General features: G+C 43.6%; 1 long non-coding RNA gene across 1 annotated transcript; it reads right to left on the bottom strand.

Moving 5' to 3' along the window:
* Window positions 1-8,193: 8,193 nt before the first annotated feature.
* Window positions 8,194-9,865, bottom strand: LOC127345152 (uncharacterized). Its single transcript, XR_007878486.2, has 3 exons — window positions 9,497-9,865; window positions 8,539-8,614; window positions 8,194-8,372 (listed from the first exon to the last, which is right to left on the bottom strand). It is a non-coding gene; the product is annotated as an uncharacterized lncRNA (long non-coding RNA).
* Window positions 9,866-21,626: the final 11,761 nt, after the last annotated feature.

Raw genomic sequence — 21,626 nt, 5'->3', positions numbered from 1 at the left:
AAACCGAAAAGTTTTGCTTCAACAATGCATGTCACACATAAACATTACTAACAGCAACAAATATGTATGAACAAATACTAACAATATTTTTCCTAGATAGCCAGTACTAATACAAGACTAACCCAATTGGAAACACCCAAAAATATTAAACCTACAATTTTAGAAATTTCTTTGAATCTGACTGTACAGAAAACAAGATCTGTAAGCCATAAATCGTAGGAAAATCCTAAAAATATGAGGCCACTTGCATTTGAAAGGTAATTAAACAGAGATGCATACACAATTGGATTTGGGTTCAAATTGTTTCTGAAACTCTCACAAATGGATTGACAAGGTTACTGCATGTTTTCACCATTTGCTTTAACGATGGAGTTGCACAACAGATAAAGGTTTGAAACTTGTTTGAGATGATTAAGAAAACATTCAGTAATCCTACAGAATTGGAATCACTCAATTAGGTTCAAAAATGGATTTTTGGTGATTTAAAAGCTAACAGCCACATCTGCAGAAAACACAGAACAAGTTTAATTCACCAATAATCGTACATAAATCACAAAAATATGATGTCTGCTGCATCTGAAGGTATTGAATAGGTGGTTCTTACCCAATTGGTTTCATTCAAAAATTCGTTTCCAAGCTCCTGGTTTAATTCGACAAAGTCAGATCTGACCAGATCTTGATCTGTGAACCATTTCAATTTCAGGAGGTCATTTGAAGTGAAACCAACGCCAAAATGAAGGTACTAAAGAGTGCTTTCACCCACAGTTGAGTTTGCTCAAAAAGGTTTTGTAAAACAGAACAAATCTAACAAACAGTGATTCTGCATGCTTACAGAACTTTATTTACCACTGCAAATACGTAACGAATTTGAGGATGAGACCAACGCCAAGTTGTAGATCTTTTCAATCCTATCTGTGGAACTTTGAATCACTCAATTTGGATCTGCACACGAGATTTGGCGGATTTTACAAGTTCGTACCAGAATCTGAAACAACAAGATTACATAAATTACTGCAAGGTTTTGGACGAACTTAGTTCAAGAGCTTCAGATCTGAGGATTGCTCAACCTTCTCCATGCTTGGACCAACATGCACCTGCATCAAGATCCAATATTGTGAGAGGAGAAAGGAGAAATAGGGATGGATTCATCTAGGGTTAGGGGAGAAGAGAGTGAGAGGGAAGCTCTCATGGTGAGGGGAAGCTTGAGGAAGGAGGGAAGCTTCATCTTGGTTGATTTCCATGGCCATGGCCGGCCATGGGAGCGAGGGGCAGCAGCAGCTCGTGGGAGAGAGGAGGAGGAGAGTGTGTGGGAGTGGAGAAATAAGTGGGGAGTGAAAAGAAATGAGGCAAAGGAGGAGGAAGTGGCCGGCCAAAGGTTTTTATAGAGGGAGAGAGTGGTGGCAGCCCTCTCATTGATTGGTGGAGGTGGGTGGCTGGCTTGGGGAAGAGATATTTGACTCAATGCTGAAATGATTTGTGGCATTGGGAAGGGACAAAGGAGGAGAGGCTTCCCAAGGTGGAGTGTAGTAGAGAGAGAAGGGAGTTGGACACACATGCATGCACATATTGCATGGACATGGCCGGCGCCCATTTTTGTGTCATCCAAAAATGAGTCATTAAAAGGAAACATTCATCATGCTTGTTGGTCAAGGTGGTGCCATATGATTCTTTTCCAAGATGGTGGCTTAGATGATGTGTATGAAAATATAAAAGAGATAGAGATGGAAGGAGACGGTGATGGTGATATGCACCATGATGGTATTTGTGACTTGAAGGTTTTCGCGCCAAGGAGATGATGGAGATGGTGTTGTACAAGGTTTCAAGTGTAGGCCATCATTTGAGATAGCCGCCACAATATTTGAGATTTGAATTATGCAAAAACAAGATGAGACACATGGCACCCAAGTGCCTATGCAAGACACACGGCACTACTTGTGTCATGCAAAGAAAATGGATTCCTTCAAGTGATAAAGAGTCCAAGGTTTAGAGAGATAGTGAAGGATGTAATCATATTCTCACAAGGATGAATATATTGGCATAAGTCATCAATTCATGATGGAAAAGAATAAATGATTGAGATGGGTATGATGAAATGTAAGTTGCTCTACAATTAAGGGGTCAATTGGGGAGTGATTTGAAAGTACCAAATGATCATCTACATGATCAAGAATTGGAGGATGAGGGAATACAATGTGGTAGATCAGAGAGATACACAAGATGTGCAAGAGTTGTCATTTGAAATAGAACTTATTTGAAAAGTATTTTGAAACACCTAAATTGTCTAGGGACAATTGGGAATGAACTCAAGTGGAATGGAATTTGAAAATGTTTGAGAGAACTAGTTGGAACATAGGAGTTCAAAATATTCTACTTACTTTCTCAAGTAAAGTAGAGTTTTGTCTCCAATGTAAAAATAAGCAAGAGGAAAACAAGAAATGGTATAAGTACCATAAACAAGCCTTTTGTTAAAAAGAAGGCAAGATAGAAAATAATGTTTTAGAAATCAGTACTTGGTAGAAATGGGATGAAAAACAAAACCCATTTCAGTTCCTTGTTTTCTTTGCGGAAATATCTTGAAAAGATTTATAAAACTAGAAGTAGTTTTGTGATCAAAACTAGAGAACGAAAACAATAGGGTTTTTGAGGAGGAAAAACTAATTTAGGGAGGAGTGTTCTCAAGGGTAGATGATGGCTACAAAATGTATCCATCATTCCCACTCTTGGTTTTGTGAAGATAAACTTGGATTAAAATAAAAACAAGAGGTTAAAGAGGAAGAAGTGATCTAGTGCTGAAACACTAGATAGGGTATAAGATCAAGTTGGATATAAGAGTGGCAGGGGTAGAGTGAGACATGCAGGACGTGGAAATTTTAGAGGGAGATGCACAGATGAGATCCATGCATTTAGGTCAACAAAAACAGTTATGGGTGCTTAGAGATCAATTGCCAAAGTCTGGACATTTTAAGCATGTCAACACAGATGGTCGACATGGCCTCAAAACCAACAAGGATGAGTGGGTATAAGAGAGGGATGTAGCTAGGGGTAGATGATCCCAAGTTTTGAACTAAGGATGATTGAGCTATGTTGTACCACAAAGAGAAACATCAAGATGGCACACTCATGTTGCCATCAGAAGAAGAGTTTGATGTACTAAAAAGGAAAACATTTTTTCCTAAGCACACATGTGTTTTATTTGGTGAGTTGCTGGTTTAACCACTAGAGGTGTTGTTCTAAGAGGTGGCTCAAGACAAAACTCAACAAGAAATCAAGACAATACATCTACCAACAGATCAAGGCAATTCATCATAACAAACAAATCAAGGCCATTCATCTTAATTAGTCTATAGAAAAAGTTTTTGTTCCCCCTAATTTTTGCAATAAGGACAAATAAACAAGTTTGCAAAAGCGGGGCATTACAGATCCTTCCACCCTTAAAATAATCTCGTCCCGAGATTACTGACCGCAGAACTAGAGGGGTTGTAAAGCTTAACGAAAGTTAGACTCCATCCTTCTGTAGATGCACCATTGTAGAGAAGGTCGTTGCTTCATCTTCTAGCAGACATGATGGATTCCTGCCGATGGCGAGCTTCATGAAGAGGTTGACTACTCCCTGCAGATGTTAGACCTGTAGCTTCTTAACGACCCTAGTGGAGCTCACGACTCGGAAAATTTAGTGCACTCCAATGGTGCCTTAGCGGGGTTGAAAACTTTTTAGAGTTACCTTGATTTTAGTGGAAGACGAAGTGTTCCACCCTTAAGATTGCTCAGCGGGGTTCCTGAAAACTTAGAGCCTCAGCCACGGGTCTTGTCAGGCGCTTTTGGGAGAAGTCATTGATCTCTCGTCTTGAGTCGAACATCTTTTGAGGGCGTTGTGTAGTCCACGGCTTCGAGGGTAGCTAGTGCAATCCCACGTTTCCAACGTTGTTTTAGAAAGATTTAAAATTTGAGGGTTAGCTCCAACTTTTAGTGGAAGACGAAGTCTTCCACCCTTAAGAGTTTTCATCGGGCCTTCGGAAAAACTCAGAGCGTCTGCCTTGCGGTCCTGTCGGGGGCTTCTGAAGAAGTTGTTGATCTTCCTTGTTCAGTTGAACAATCTTTGGGGGCGACGTGCAGACCACATCTTCAAGAGGCACTCACGTGTTAACTAAACCATATGGGATGCGCGGTGAGTTAGTAAGTTGATGAAACACCTAGTTGGTATCCATATGAAACAGCAACAGAGGTCGTCGAAGACAATCATCAGCTGGCGGGTCGGTGCTGCTTCCACCAGCTAAGAAGTTAGCGGGTAAACTACGCCTAAAGTCTTGAGTCTTGAGGTATCTTCAGGAGTTTCACTTGGTAAGGACCAGATGAACCATGTGATGTAGCTTGGCTTTGACGCTAATGTTCTCTCATCTAGTTAGACGGTGTGTTAGGGGTGGTTTCAAAAAGATATCCTCGAGGTTAGCGCGATTATATAGCAAGGTTAGACCAAGTTAGTAAGTCTTCTGGTAGAGGTGCAGTCACTCTTGAAGGTAGGGGCTTCTGCTTTCTTGATGAAGTGGAGATGCTTCAGCGGATCTTGAAGGTATTGGCTTTTGCTTTGTTGGTGTAGTAGAGATGCTTCAGATGACCTTGAAAGTAGTCGGCGTTGATAGGGGTCTGAGTTACTTTCCCTGACGGTTGAAAAACAACTGCTAACGGGTTTAGAGTTAGAGTCTTTCGTTAATCTACCCAACTAACTAGCAGTTAGCAATACATCGGCAAGGCAAACTTTAATCCTATCATTGCATGTGACACCCATACAATCATAACCAGAGACAAAATATCACTAACAGAGGCTACTGGTATTTTTCCTAGATGCACAGTAACAAAACAAGATCAACACAATTGGAATCATTCAAAAATATTTATTTTTCAATTTTTGAGACTCAAAATACTAACCAGAAACAGTGATCAAGTTTTATTTATTAAAAATCGCAAAAAATCCTAAAAATACAAGGTCAGTGGCATCTTAAAGATAATTTCATACTGGTTCTAGTGCAATTGGAATCATATCAATCGGAGCTACCAAACTATTTTTATTAGCAAAATAGTACACTGGCAGATTTCCATTTTTAATTTCTGTTTTACAAATTTCAAACAATTAAAAAGGGCGGGAACGTCTAAATAGCAAGACATACATGCACACAGCAAACAGATACACACACTCAAGGCAGCACACTAGGGAACTACAAGCAATCATCAAACCAGACATGGTACTCTAAGTACCCAGAAATTCCTAATGCGCAGGGGTGGCTCAATTAAAGCGATTGAGTTTGTCCTATCCATCCTATAGGTTTAGGGCTGGTCGCATATGTTGATGTCTTCATACCGCCGGCATCAGCTTCAACTTGAATCCTTGTAGCAGTTGGTGGTGAAGGGCCCGGGTGTTGAGTCGTTGAGGTTGAGGCGGAGGAGAAAACTGTGTAGAACTTCTAGTCTCGACATCCTGGAAACATGAGGTCTTCGAAGAGGTAGCTGTTGAGGTGCTCCCGAAGTCGAGATCTTCTCGTGGCTGGCCTAAAAATTACTAGTCAAGAAACTGAGGACTTGATCCCTAACGACTGCAAAAAGTGCAAGTCCACGGAGGAACAAGGTCAGCTCCTTGACAGACTTTGGTAACAACCAAAGGCATGATCTTATTATCCCTTTATGTGCAAGACTAAGTTGGTATCCGATCTTCAATAGTTGTCATTGGAGATACGTGAGACTTCATAAAAGGTTGATCCATCTTTGACTTCAAGTCTCCGGGTCTGAGTCGGGGACATCGTCCAATATGTAGGTTTGAATTGGATGAGACAATAGAGTAAGAATTTTCAAACCTTTTTATAAAGCGGAGAGATAAGAATTTAGAAGCTTTGAATAAATAAGAGGAGTAGAAGCTATACTTCCGACTAAAGAAATAATTTATTTCGTAAATAAGTTTTTTCCAAGTACTCGTTTCCTAACTAACGTCCATGCTAACTAAGGTCTCCTACAGTCAGGATAGCTCTGATACCAGCTCTGTGGGGACCCCGGACTAGCTGTCCGAAATTCCCTGTTATGTATACAGTTCACGATCCCATGACCAGTGCGTCGTGAACACATAACCGAACTGATATCAAATTACACCATCCATTACAAAGCGGAAATAAGAAAATTACAACATGGTCACATGACCAATAATTACATAATAGCCTCGAAGGGCCTAACTAAACATCAGAGTAGCATCATCACTTCAGCAGCGCAGTACCCAAGTCATCTGCCATAACCCTATAGGCAACTGACTGGGAAGACGTTCCTAGCTCGCATAGACGTCGCCAACTCCTTCTTCATTCTTCATGTTCCTCCAAGTCTGGCCAAGTAAATAGCCAGCGACAAAGCCGTGAGTACATTTGGAATTGTACTCGCAAACCATCAAGAAAGGTACTTTGCAAGAGTGCAAGATAACAAGTGCTAAACTAAGATGACAAGAGGGAAGAGCTAATTTCTCTTGTGGAAATAGCATGAGAAAGAGAAATAGTTTCTCTTGTGGATATAGCATGTGAAAGAGAAATAGTTTCTCTTGTGGATATAGCATGTGAAAGAGAAATAGTTTCTCTTGTGGATATAGCATGCCGGCATCTCAAGTGATGCGGACACTATGGTGTTCCTATGACATCTCTATATCTTTGTTGAAGAAGAGGTAGCATACCGCCATCCCATTTGATGGGGATGCTAGGGAAGTCCTATGACATATCTATACCTTTATTGAGGATGAGGTAGCATAAGTCCATCTCAGTTGATGGGAATGCTAGAGAATTACTGTGACATACCTATATCTTTATTGAAGAAGATACTTCAAAAGATAACTATGACATCTCTATATCTTAGTTAAAGAAGAGTTCCTCTACATGAAACACTAGGAAAAAGTTCCCCACTTGGTCTTATTTTTCCACGACCATCTCCATATGGTCGACACACGCCCTTTTTCCGTACCCTTCCGGTACATCCAACACAACACTTTCTTTGCAAAGCATTTATCAAAACAAAACTCAAGCCCCAGTTAAGGTAGACCTTTACAACCCGTCCATGACCGTGGACACGGCTATTCGAATAGATTTGACTCTGCAGAGTTTGCACACTTTCCCCACAACTATCCGGATACCTATCATGTGGGCATCATCCCCGCATAACAACATATGCCACGACAGATACCCGGACATAACCTTTCGCCCATCTCCACTGGCATGAGTCCTTCCCTGCGGGCTTACCCCTTCCCGGCACCCTGGCAGCATACCTCCTTTTGAGCGTATCTCCGGCGCCATGACAGAAGACCCTCAGTAATCGTCCGGCTATCAGTTAAGACAGTGTATTGCCTCCTCCAGAGCGCAACCCGGCGTCGGAGGTCGTCGTGACCCTCCCTAGAAAGTTGTGAAGGGTGCTCCTGCCAGCTTCAACAAACTACGGGCTAAGCCCCGTGCCCATGTTGGGGTAGCGTGGTTGCGCGGTAAAAGTTGGGCTGGTGTACACTTATACGCAGTGCTCCTTTTTTAAAAACACAATTCACCCACACTTCCTTTGCTTGTCCACAACCAACCATATTTCCTCCGAACAACCTTGTTCCCAACATTTGCCTTTCCAAAACATACACTTGAGTAGGGTTAACTTACCCAAGGTTTTCACAAATATTTACAACAAGGTAAGCCTTGAGGGGTTCCCAACCTATAGTTTCATGAGTGTAACTACTATTGCACTACGGCTGAGATGAGAGTCATCACGCCATAGATGGTGTAAAAAGGGGGTAATGGAGTGGATCATACTTTCTTAAGGTAAGCATGTATTATGACAACACAAGGAGGATTATACTTTCAGATTTGTGGTGCTAAATGTACAACTTAGATAGTGGGGTATCACTATCCAAAATACTCTCCAATGGGTACACGGCATACTCCTCTCAAGTTGAGAATTACACCAAGATCATGACATTGATACCTCTAAATTACAAAAGTGGTGAGTGTGGTGTAAGTTACTATCTTGAGAGGGAAGATGCTCAAGTTGTGCATACAAGATGACCAAGTGGAATAGCACGGCCATGATACCATGCATCCCATAATCACAAAGACAATAGTGGAGTATCACCACTAGGGAGTACCCCACTTGCAATCACACATAGATGACATAAATAGAGAGAATAACACACATAGAAATAAGGTGCTTTGGGCATCAACAAATGACATCCAACTAGACACCAAGTCAGAGATCAAAAGATGGCTTGCCTTGGCTTATTTGTCCCTGTACTTCTTCAACTCCATCAATATAAGAATTCCAACAACATATATAAATAAAATCCTCGTCCGATTCCACTTCTTCTTCTCCGGAATTGTTCGCATCTATCGCCGGAAAATATAAAAGGAACACAATCAATCACATTGCATCAACAAGACAACATTCAACAATCAACAACTAATCATGCAGCCAAGGTATAACATACTAAGGACTTATAGATACCACAAAACAAATTTAAGAGTTTTAATTTAGAAAACCCCATTTATTTACCTAGTAGAGGCATGAGTGCATCACAACATAGCAATTGCCTCTCTCGGTTATCACCATGGTATAAACCAATTATCCCCTAGTAGATAACATCATGAAGAAGACAAGAGCATTAGTTTGGCATCACAAACATTCACAACATAATTTCAAACATTTTTGGAAAAGTAGAAATCAGTTTTCCTAATTTAATTTGCTCACTTAACACTATACAAAAATAGGAAGCAAACCATATACCACATCATTTGAAAACTTAAGCAAAACAAAAGAGTTTATGTTAGGTTGCAAAGGTTTTGTTTTGCAAGCATAAAACAAAGGTTGCCCATCTCTACTAAAAAGAGTTGGTCAAGGGTTTTAAATAAACCGAAAAGTTTTGCTTCAAGAATGCATGTCACACATAAACATTACTAACAGCAACAAATATGTATGAACAGATACTAACAATATTTTTCCTAGATAGCCAGTACTAATACAAGACTAACCCAATTGGAAACACCCAAAAATATTAAACCTACAATTTTAGAAATTTATTTGAATCTGACTGTACAGAAAACAAGATCTGTAAGCCATAAATCGTAGAAAAATCCTAAAAATATGAGGCCACTTGCATTTGAAAGGTAATTAAACAGAGATGCATACACAATTGGATTTGGGTTCAAATTCTTTCTGAAACTCTCACAAATGGATTGACAAGGTTACTGCATGTTTTCACCATTTGCTTTAACAATGGAGTTGCAGAACAGATAAAGGTTTGAAACTTGTTTGAGATGATTAAGAAAACATTCAGTAATCCTACAGAATTGGAATCACTCAATTAGGTTCAAAAATGGATTTTTGGTGATTTAAAAGCTAACAGCCACATCTGCAGAAAACACAGAACAAGTTTAATTCACCAATAATCCTACATAAATCAAAAAAATATGATGTCTGCTGCATCTGAAGGTATTGAATAGGTGGTTCTTACCCAATTGGTTTCATTCAAAAATTCGTTTCCAAGCTCCTGGTTTAATTCGACAAAGTCAGATCTGACCAGATCTTGATCTGTGAACCATTTCAATTTCAGGAGGTCATTTGAAGTGAAACCAACGCCAAAATGAAGGTACTAAAGAGTGCTTTCACCCACAGTTGAGTTTGCTCAAAAAGGTTTTGTAAAACGGAACAAATCTAACAAACAGTGATTCTGCATGCTTACAGAACTTTATTTACCACTGCAAATATGTAACGAATTTGAGGATGAGACCAACGCCAAGTTGTAGATCTTTTCAATCCTATTTGTGGAACTTTGAATCACTCGATTTGGATCTGCACACGAGATTTGGCGGATTTTACAAGTTCGTACCAGAATCTGAAACAACAAGATTACAGAAATTACTGCAAGGTTTTGGACGAACTTAGTTCAAGAGCTTCAGATCTGAGGATTGCTCAACCTTCTCCATGCTTGGACCAACATGCACCTGCATCAAGATCCAATATTGTGAGAGGAGAAAGGAGAAATAGGGATGGATTCATCTAGGGTTAGGGGAGAAGAGAGTGAGAGGGAAGCTCTCATGGTGAGGGGAAGCTTGAGGGAGGAGGGAAGCTTCATCTTGGTTGATTTCCATGGCCATGGCCGGCCATGGGAGCGTGGGGCAGCAGCAGCTCGTGGGAGAGAGGAGGAGGAGAGTGTGTGGGAGTGGAGAAATAAGTGGGGAGTGAAAAGAAATGAGGCAAAGGAGGAGGAAGTGGCCGGCCAAAGGTTTTTATAGAGGGAGAGAGTGGTGGCAGCCCTCTCATTGATTGGTGGAGGTGGGTGGCTGGCTTGGGGAAGAGATATTTGACTCAATGCTGAAATGATTTGTGGCATTGGGAAGGGACAAAGGAGGAGAGGCTTCCCAAGGTGGAGTGTAGTAGAGAGAGAAGGGAGTTGGACACACATGCATGCACATATTGCATGGACATGGCCGGCGCCCATTTTTGTGTCATCCAAAAATGAGTCATCAAAAGGAAACATTCATCATGCTTGTCGGTCAAGGTGGTGCCATATGATTCTTTTCCAAGATGGTGGCTTAGATGATGTGTATGAAAATATAAAAGAGATAGAGATGGAAGGAGACGGTGATGGTGATATGCACCATGTTGGTATTTGTGACTTGAAGGTTTTCGCGCCAAGGAGATGATGGAGATGGTGGTGTACAAGGTTTCAAGTGTAGGCCATCATTTGAGATAGCCGCCACAATATTTGATATTTGAATTATGCAAAAACAAGATGAGACACATGGCACCCAAGTGCCTATGCAGGACACACGGCACTACTTGTGTCATGCAAAGAAAATGGATTCCTTCAAGTGATAAAGAGTCCAAGGTTTAGAGAGATAGTGAAGGATGTAATCATATTCTCACAAGGATGAATATATTGGCATAAGTCATCAATTCATGATGGAAAAGAATAAATGATTGAGATGGGTATGATGAAATATAAGTTGCTCTACAATTAAGGGGTCAATTGGGGAGTGATTTGAAAGTACCAAATGATCATCTACATGATCAAGAATTGGAGGATGAGGGAATACAATGTGGTAGATCAGAGAGATACACAAGATGTGCAAGAGTTGTCATTTGAAATAGAACTTATTTGAAAAGTATTTTGAAACACCTAAATTGTCTAGGGACAATTGGGAATGAACTCAAGTGGAATGGAATTTGAAAATGTTTGAGAGAACTAGTTGGAACATAGGAGTTCAAAATATTCTACTTACTTTCTCAAGTAAAGTAGAGTTTTTTCTCCAATGTAAAAATAAGCAAGAGGAAAACAAGAAATGGTATAAGTACCATAAACAAGCCTTTTGTTAAAAAGAAGGCAAGATAGAAAATAATGTTTTAGAAATCAGTACTTGGTAGAAATGGGATGAAAAACAAAACCCATTTCAGTTCCTTGTTTTCTTTGCGGAAATATCTCGAAAAGATTTATAAAACTAGAAGTAGTTTTGTGATCAAAACTAGAGAACGAAAACAATAGGGTTTTTGAGGAGGAAAAACTAATTTAGGGAGGAGTGTTCTCAAGGGTAGATGATGGCTACAAAATGTATCCATCATTCCCACTCTTGGTTTTGTGAAGATAAACTTGGATTAAAATAAAAACAAGAGGTTAAAGAGGAAGAAGTGATCTAGTGCTGAAACACTAGATAGGGTATAAGATCAAGTTGGATATAAGAGTGGCAGGGGTAGAGTGAGACATGCAGGACGTGGAAATTTTAGAGGGAGATGAGATCCATGCATTTAGGTCAACAAAAACAGTTATGGGTGCTTAGAGATCAATTGCCAAAGTCTGGACATTTTAAGCATGTCAACACAGATGGTCGACATGGCCTCAGAACCAACAAGGATGAGTGGGTATAAGAGAGGGATGTAGCTAGGGGTAGATGATCCCAAGTTTTGAACTAAGGATGATTGAGCTATGTTGTACCACAAAGAGAAACATCAAGATGGCACACTCATGTTGCCATCAGAAGAAGAGTTTGACGTACTAAAAAGGAAAACATTTTTTCCTAAGCACACATGTGTTTTATTTGGTGAGTTGCTGGTTTAACCACTAGAGGTGTTGTTCTAAGAGGTGGCTCAAGAAAAAACTCAACAAGAAATCAAGACAATACATCTACCAACAGATCAAGGCAATTCATCATAACAAATAGATCAAGGCCATTCATCCTAATTAGTCTATAGAAAAAGTTTTTGTTCCCCCTAATTTTTGCAATAAGGACAAATAAACAAGTTTGCAAAAGCGGGGCGTTACAATAGGCAACGGTGTATAAAGGCCATAGGGGTTGGAGGTAGACTTAGCTTGTAAGCAAGTTGTGGACCGTCGGCAAAGGCGTTCCACGTCGCGGTACATTCTTGGCCAATAGTAGTGGGTTGAAAGCATGGCATATGTCTTCTCACGTCCAAAGTGTCCCATGAGGCCACCACCATGTGACTCTTGCAAAAGTAACTTTTGAAGAGAAGACTCGGGTATGCAAATTTTGTTAGCTTTAAACAAGTAGCCATCGTGCAAGTAGAAGTCATTAAATCTTCGTTCAACGGAACACTTCTCAAATATTGGTGCAAAGAAAGAATCGGAAGGATAGAGTTCTTTGATCTCCTCAAGTCCCAAGACATGATAATCCAAGCGAGTAAGCAAAAGGGTGTTTTTGCGGGAAAGAGCGTCCGCCACTACATTGTCCTTTCCCTTCTTGTATTTGATTACATACGTGAAGGACTCAATGAACTCAACCCATTTTGCATGTCTTTTGTTCAAATTGTGTTGCCTTTTCAAATACTTCAAAGACTCTTGGTCGGAATGAATGATAAATTCTTTTTGCCAAAGATAGTGTTGCCAAATTTTAAGAACATGAACCAAAGCATAGAGTTCCTTGTCATAAATAGGATAGTTGAGGCGTGCGCCATCCAACTTCTCACTATAGTATGCCACGGGTTTTCCATCTTGCATAAGAACGCCACCAATACCAAGTCCACTCGCATCACACTCAATCTCAAAAGTCTTTGCAAAGTTTGGAAGGACGAGAAGGGGAGCTTCGGTAAGGCGTTTCTTCAACTCATCAAAAGCATTTTGTTGGGACTTGCCCCACACAAACGAAACATTCTTTTTGGTAAGCTCATTCAAAGGGGAAGCAATGGTGCTAAAATCTTTCACAAAGCGGCGGTAGAAACCGGCAAGTCCATGAAAACTTCGGACTTGACCAACGTTTGTAGGAGTAGGCCAATTGTGGATGGCCTCAACCTTCGAAGAATCAACTTCAATTCCATTGGCGGAAACCACAAATCCAAGGAAAACCAACTTGTTTTGAGCAAATGTGCATTTGGGGAGGTTTGCATAAAGCTTCTCATGACGCAAGATGCATAAAACTTATCTCACATGTTGCACATGGTCCTCGATATTTTTGCTATAAATGAGAATATCATCAAAATAGACAACCACACTCTTGCCAATGAGAGGTCGCAAGATGTGATTCATGAGACGCATAAAAGTTGATGGAGCATTGGAAAGACCAAAAGGCATAACAAGCCATTCATAGAGACCAAGCTTGGTCTTGAATGCCGTTTTCCATTCATCACCAATTGCCATGCGGATTTGGTGGTAACCACTACGCAAATCGACTTTAGAGAAAATCGTGGCACCACTTAACTTATCAAGCATGTCATCTAAACGCGGAATGGGATGGCGGTATCGAACGGTAATGGCATTGATAGGGCAACAATCCATACACATTCGTTGCGTCTCATCCGGTTTAGGCACAAGAATCACGGGGACGGCACAAGGACTAAGGCTTTCACGAACATACCCTTTAGCGAGGAGATCTTGTATTTGACGTTGAATCTCCTTTGTATCTTCGGGGTTGGTGCGGTAGGCGGCGCGGTTTGGGAGCGGAGCACCGGGTATGAGGTCGATGCGGTGCTCTATGCCCCGAAGTGGTGGAAGCCCATGAGGAAGCTCGTCGGGGAAGACATCTTGAAACTCCTTCAAAAGAGACAACAAAGATGAAGGAATGTTGGTTAAGTCATTAGGCACCGATGATGGTCCCTTGCAAATGAGCACATAGTGCAATATGGTGGATGGGTTCTCTTGCACTTCTCTCCACTCACTTTTGGTGGCTAGGAGGACACTCTTTATCTCACTCATGTATGGCTTGTGGCGCTCACTATCTTTTTGGTGGGTCGCTCCCTCTCCTCTCAACTCACTATGGTGGGTGTGATGTTGTGCCCTCGCTAAAGCTTTCGCATTGTCCGCGATGATTTGGCTAGGTGTCATTGGGCGTAGCTCAAACTTCTTATCCTTGACCTTGAAGGTGTATGCATTGGAATGTCCATCATGTATAGCCTTCTTGTCAAATTTCCAAGGGCGTCCAAGCAACATGTGGCATACCGTCATGGGCACTAAGTCACACTCAATAGTGTCTTCATAGAGGCCAATCTTGAAGTTGACGGTGACGGTATGTTGTATCTTGACATTGCCCTTGTCGCTCAACCATTGGACATGGTAAGGATGAGGGTGCTTGCGAAGTGTGAGATTGAGCTTCTCACACAATTCGGTGCTTGCAAGGTTATGGCAACTTCCTCCATCGATGATGACCTTGATCGACTTGCCACCAATACCGGCACGGGTTTGGAAGATGTTGCACCTTTGGTATTCCATAGCTTGAGGTTGCGTTGTTAGCACCCTTGTGACCACAAAGTGAAGGGCTTGGGTCATGCACACACAAGAGAGGGTCTTCTCCACTTTCTTCCTCATAAGCTTCTTCATTGGCGACGTCGGCTTGTACAAGAGCTTCGTATTCATCTTCACTTAGCGTCTCTATGTCACCATTCTCCATAGTGATCATGACCTTGGTATTCTTGCACTCGAAGGACTTGTGGCCTTGGGTGCCACACTTGAAGCAAGTGACATTAGAGGGTCCCGTAGAGGCCTTTGAGGGGGCGGTGGAGGACACCGTTTGCTTCATGCGACTTTGGATAGTCGGTTGCTTGGATGGTGTAGAGGACACGGCGGGCTTGACACTTGTTGTAGGCGTTGTCGTAGCGAGCTTGGATGCGAAGTATGACTTGGACTTGGAGTACTTGATGTCCTCATTCACTTGGCGCTCGGCCTTGGAAGCTTGGTGAACCAACTCAACCATGTTGGAATATTGTTGGAACTCCAAAATTCTCTTGATGGGATAGTTGAGGCCATTGAAGAACCGAGCTATGGTTTGGCTCTCGGATTCTTGGATGTTGGCTCGCATCATAGTTAACTCCATCTCCTTGAAGAACTCCTCAACGGTCTTGGTGCCTCGCTTCAATTTTTGAGTTTGTTGAAGAGGTCGGTCATGTAGTGTGTTGGGACAAAGCGAGCTTGCATCTCTTCCTTCATCTCTTCCCAAGTGTCAATTGGGGGTTCACCCTTTTCTTCCCTTAGAGTGAGGACTTGCTCCCACCAAATGTTGGCATAATCCTCAAACTCAAGAGACGCCATGGCCACTTTCTTGGCACCGGAGTAGTTGTGGATGAGGAAAATCTTGTCAAACTTGAGTGCCCATGAGAGGTAGGCCTCGACATCATCTTCACCTTTGAACTTGGGCATGTTGAACTTGAGCTTTCCAAACATGTTCTCTTCATCTTCCAAATTCCTTCAGCGAGGACGGATGCCTTCATCTCTTGCGGCTTGAGGTGGTAGAGGAGGTCTTCCACTGCCAACCATAGCATTGGGTTGGCGTTGAAGTTGAACACTAGCTTCACTTGGTTCACGATGATGATGTTGTTGAAGATCTTGACGAGGTTGTTGATGGCGTCCATTGAGGGCCAACTCATCTTGAGCATGTTGCAGATCTCCTCTTCCATGTTGGTTGTGGCGAGGATGATTTCGGAAATCACGCCGAGGTTGATCTTGATGACCTTGGTCTTGGGCATCAACATGTGGCTCACGATGAGGTACCGACTCCATGTTGTGGATGACTTTGTCATGGGGTTGGTCGTCACGCCCATGGTGGGCATGGCGATCCACTTGATGACGATCTTGGTGTAGGACTTGTTCTTGTGGAGGACGTTCATGGGGGCGAGCATGGCGATGGAATTCTCCTCGCCTAGAGTTGGAGCGAGAGTCTTCATGACGCGCATGTGGGCGACGAGGTCCATGGTGGTCTTCATGCCTTGAGTTGGAGCTTGAGGACGTGTGGCGATCATGAGAGTAGTAATCTTGTGACGAGCTTGATGATGATGAAGTAGAGCGGTGTCGACGATGACGACCCAAGTTATTGATGGCGCGCTCGAGACTATCCATGCACCGCTCCATGTTCGCATCATTGGCCGCCACTTGGCCATGCAAGTTGTTCTTAGCTTCTTGAAGTAGGGTCATATTTTGATTGACGATGTTGAAGTTGTGAGTCACCTCCTCATATTGCTCGTCGATGCATGTCTCGAATAAGGTGAGTTGCTCCTTGAACTCTTGGCGTTGCGTCCATAGGTTGTGTTGGGTAGTGTTGGCGTCCGAAACCCACCGGCGAGCAACAGCTGGCAACACGAAGAGCCGGGAACAACCTAGAGCTGCGGCTGGCCCTGGTCCCTCCGAGCGACGGCCCGCAAAGCTCCTGGTACGCACGTCCCGATGCTGGTGCAAGGGCGTGCCACCTGATCTATACCTGATCAGGAAGGTGATGGATTTGCTTCGCTTAGTTTCCTGCATGGCATACACGTAAACATTAAATACGAGCCTCGATCGGCTCTCAGGTTGTCCTGTGAATCGGCTCAAGGAGCCGATCCACCCATGGTTCGTATGAGGTCTACGATCACATGGTGGTCCTGCTTGATCGATATATAGCTAAAGCGACCTACGATGATTTAGGGTTTTCACCGCATAATCGGAACATCCTACGCGTGATTGAGCCTAGCAGCCACGCACGGTGATAATAAACCAACCCTAGACAAGGCCTAAAAACCAACATGAAGTTGATCCCCGGAACATCTTATCTAGGGTTAGCAAACTACACCCTACGTGCTACTGGATCCTTCAACCCGTTTGCAAGGCCTAACTATGCAGATATTAAACTAATCCTTGAAGAACAAGGAGCAATCATAACGGATCGGATCTACTAAATAACGATCAAGCAAGGTGCCGCCCCTACACCTAAGATAGGTGTAAGGGCGGCTAGACGTCTAAGGGTTGCATGGACAAAAGCATGTGACACGATGAAACAATGCTAACCCTAACACATCTATGATAACTACGTTGCTCGCCATCAACAAGGCTTCAGCACGAGCAACACATGAACAACGAATAAACGTATACTGCCTAGATCGCAAGATGCGATCTAGGCAGCATGATGCTTACCCGGAAGAAACCCTTGAAACAAAGGGGTTGGCGATGCGCCTAGATTGGTTTGTGATGAACGTGATTGTTGTTTTTCTCAATAACCCTAGATACATATTTATAGTCCGTAGACTTTCTAACATGGGAATAATCCCAACCGTGCACGAGCCAAACTCTAACTAACCGACACGTATCCTACTATATTTACAGATACACGGGCAAACTAGCCCAAACTTTCTTACACAAGGCCGCTTCACGTATATCTTCCATGTATATTCTTCAAGCCCAATCTTGATCGCGGCCCACCTCTGATCCGGTCAAATTCTGGTGATAACACATGCCCTCCTGGTTTTGGAATTGATAATTCCAAAATCACTCTGCCTTTTTTTTTTCTTCGTCGGGTCATGTCGTGGCAGAGCAGAACCGTCGCAGTATCCTTCATCATGATGCTTTTGCCTTCTCAACTTCTCCGTGTGATTTGACCGTTGTTTTTTTTATTTCTTTGGGCACCACCTCCTCGGAAACTGCTGTGGCATTGAATCTCCACTATATCCCCTTTTATTTAGCCGCTCCAAACAATTTCGCCACTTCATCCCCTTGCTCTGTTCTGGCCATCGGCACCAAGAAACCCCAATCTCAGAGCAATGTCTTCCTCTTCTTCCTCCTCCGCCTCGTCGGATCTTTCTTCCCAGTCCTTCTCCTCTTCGTCCTCCTCCACCTCGTCAGATCTCTTCTCCGATTCTTCCTCATCTCGTGAGCCGACGCCGGAGTGGGGCTCGCTGGCGGCGCACGACATCCTCGCCGCATCGGAGTGGGACAACGAGGACCACGAGCCCTACGTCTGGTCCGAGGACGACAAGTCCTTGACCAGTGGCGACGACGACCTTCAGTTCCTCGCCGATGGGGAGCTGGAAGCGACGAGCGAGGGCGACTCGTTCTCCTGGGACGGCTACACTTCCTCCGAGGAGGAGGAAGAAGACGACGACGACGACTCCCTCGAGGACTATCCGCCGGCGAAGCACTTCCGCGCCGGATCAGATGATGACGACGATGATGACGACGACGAGGAGGAGGAGGCTCCCATAGAGGGCTATGGGAGCAGCGACGAGGAGCTCGCCGGCAGCAGCGCCGACGAGAGCTCCGACGACGAGGGCAGCGACGGCCCGTAGGGTAGCGTCTACTAGTATAGGTCTAGTAGTAATAGCAGATTGGTCAATAGACCCTTCTTTTGTTCTTCCTCCCTTGAGCAATCGGCTCTTTCTTTGTAAGAAATCCTCTTATTAATGAAGAAAATATTCACCCATTAACTTTGCTTTCTTGTTAATTTTGCCGATTGTCAAACGAAGTCAACGCTCAAAGAGCCGATGGCAGAGCATCGGCTCCTACCATAACACGCATTTTATGGCCAAATCGGTTGCCTATTCATGCAGTCAAACAGATCTTATCCGTGTCTACGCCATCCTCCAATCTCAAACGCGCAGATTCGACTCCAATGAGAAAATCATCTCAAATGCCATGGACTCTGGCTTGAAACTGATCTGTTAACCTGCCCAATTGAGCTTGTCCTGTCTAGAGTCGATGGCTATGCATCGGCTTTCTCATTATTCTAAAGTCGATGTCCGTGCATCGGCTGTACTGGTATCCATATTTCTCAAGTCGATGTCTGCGCATCGGCTGTGATTTGTATATAAATTTTTTTTTACCGGCCGATTTTATACATCGGCCCCCATGTTTTACTGTCCATCGTCCCACATGCTTGGAAAATATTTCTTGAGGTGCTGACCATTGACAGCTGCTGGAAACTTAGCGCCATCCAGCTGCTCCAGCATGTATGCATTACCCTTCAAAACCTGGACGACTTTGTATGGACCGTGCCAATTAGGAGACCATTTGCCATATGCTTTATCCTTGGTTCCTAATGGCAATACTGCTTCCCATACTAGATCACCAACTTGGAACTCCTTTGGTCTCACCTTCTTATTGTATGCACGAGCTACCCTGGCTTTGTTCTCTTTAATCTTCTCCAACGACCAAAGTCTAAGTTCCGTTGCATCCTCAATAGTATCACTCATCAGAGCTGCATATTCTTCAGCTGTCAGGTCATTCTGAAACGTGACACGTCTCGATCCAGCCGTAATTTCCCAAGACAATACGGCTTCCTGCCCATAGATGAGCTGGTATGGCGAAGTTTTTATAGCTCCATGGCATGAGATGCGATAGGCCCACAAAGCTTCTGACAATGTTTCATGCCAAACCCTAGGGTTCTCGTCAATTTTCCTCTTAATCAGCTTGATCAGGCTCTGATTGGACGCTTCAGCTTGCCCGTTGGCTTGAGCATAGTATGGAGATGATCGGATCAGCTTAATTCCCATCTCATCACAGAATTTTCTGAATTCTTTAGAGATGAAGACCGAACCTCCATCGGTCGTGATGGTCTGAGGAATCCCGAACCTATGAATGACGTGTTCTTTCACAAATTTGATAACATCTTCTGATTTTACCTTCTTCATAGGGACGGCCTCCACCCATTTGGTGAAGTAATCTGTAATGGCCAGGATCCACTCGTGGCCTTTGCTCGATGCAGGATGGATTTTGCCGATCATACCCATGCCCCAACCTCGGAATGGCCAAGGCTTGATGATGGGATTCATTGCTGATGCGGGTACTACCTGAATCTTCCCGAACATCTGACACGCTTGGCATCCCTTGTAGTACTTGAAGCAATCCTCAAGCATGGTGGGCCAATAAAACCCTGATCGCCTAATCAGCCATTTCATCTTATGAGCCGATTGGTGAGTTCCACAGGCGCCTTCATGCACCTCATGTAAGAGTCGATTAGACTCAGTTGGTCCCAGGCACTTGAGCAGTAACCCTTCCAACGTCCTGTAGAACATGTCATCTCCTATAAGGACATATTTCATGGCCTTGTATCTTATCCGTTTAGGTGCCCCCCGAGCCGAATCCTTCAAGTAATTGAAGATATCGGCTCTCCAGTCATCCTGTTCTAGGAACTGCACCTGAACTTCTGACCCGTCTGGTATGTCCTTATAGCCTGACGCCATCTGTGCGAGATCGTTGGCCTCAGTATTTTGAGATCTTGGGACCCAATTGAAGTTGATGTACCGAAATTTCGTCATCAGCTCGCGGCATTCCATCCAATATGGGAAGAGTGACTCACTCTCGCACTTGTACTCATCCGTGAGCTGGGAGATCACCAACTTCGAGTCTCCAAAAAGTTCCACCGCTTCTGCCCCGGCTTCCAAAAGCAACTCCATGCCCCTGCGTACTGCCTCATACTCAGCGACATTGTTAGTGCAAGGGGTAGATAGCCTGATGGAGAAGGAATAATTTGCCCCCCTAGGCGATACGAGCAAAATGCCGATGCCACAACCGTCGTCACAAGCCGATCCACGAAGAACATAGCCCATGCACGTACATATAGTGCTGCTATATTAGTATTAATCCGCTCAGCTATGAGATCGGCCAATGCTTGTCCCTTGACTGCTTTCGCAGGCTGATACCGGAGATCGAATTCCGATAACGCAAACATCCACTTGCCAAGTCGGCCTTTCAAAATAGGAGCCGACAGCATGTGCTTGACAACGTCTGACTTGCATATGACGATGATTTCTGCCGTCAAAAGGATGTGATGAAGCTTGGTGCAGGTGAAGAACAGGCAGAGGCATAACTTCTCGACCTCAGGATACCTTGTCTCTGCATCCAACATCCTCCTGCTGAGGTAGAATACGACCTTTTCAACACCCTCGTAGAGTTGCACCACCACTGAAGCAATGGACGTGTCAGCTACTGATAAGTAGATATAGAATGGCCTGTCTTGCTGAGGTGGAACTAGCACAGGCGGCGTTGTAAGATACCGCTTAATCTCGTCAAACGCCTGCTGCTGTTCTGCCCCCCAGTGAAACTCGTCATCAGATTTAATCTTCACCAACGCCATGAACGGCTCAATTCGTCCTGACAGGTTAGAGATGAATCGTCGGACGAAGTTGATCTTGCTGATAAGACGTTGGAGCTCCTTTTTCGTGGTAGGCGGCTGCATGGTACGTACCGCCTCTTGACTTTTCAGGCCGATCTCAATTCCTCGTTCGTGAACCAAAAAACCTAGGAACTGACCGGCCGTCACACCAAAGGCACACTTCTTTGGATTCATTCTCAGTCCGAATTTCCGAGTTCGGTCTAGGATGCGTCGCAGATCATCCAAGTGTCCCTCCATGGAGACAGACTTGACCACCACGTCATCGATGTAGATTTCCACCAACTTGCC

Source organism: Lolium perenne, chromosome 1, assembly GCF_019359855.2.
Source record: "Lolium perenne isolate Kyuss_39 chromosome 1, Kyuss_2.0, whole genome shotgun sequence".
Lineage (NCBI taxonomy): Eukaryota > Viridiplantae > Streptophyta > Magnoliopsida > Poales > Poaceae > Lolium > Lolium perenne.
Note: the sequence above shows the minus strand (reverse complement) of the source record. Positions and strands in the feature narration are given on the sequence as shown.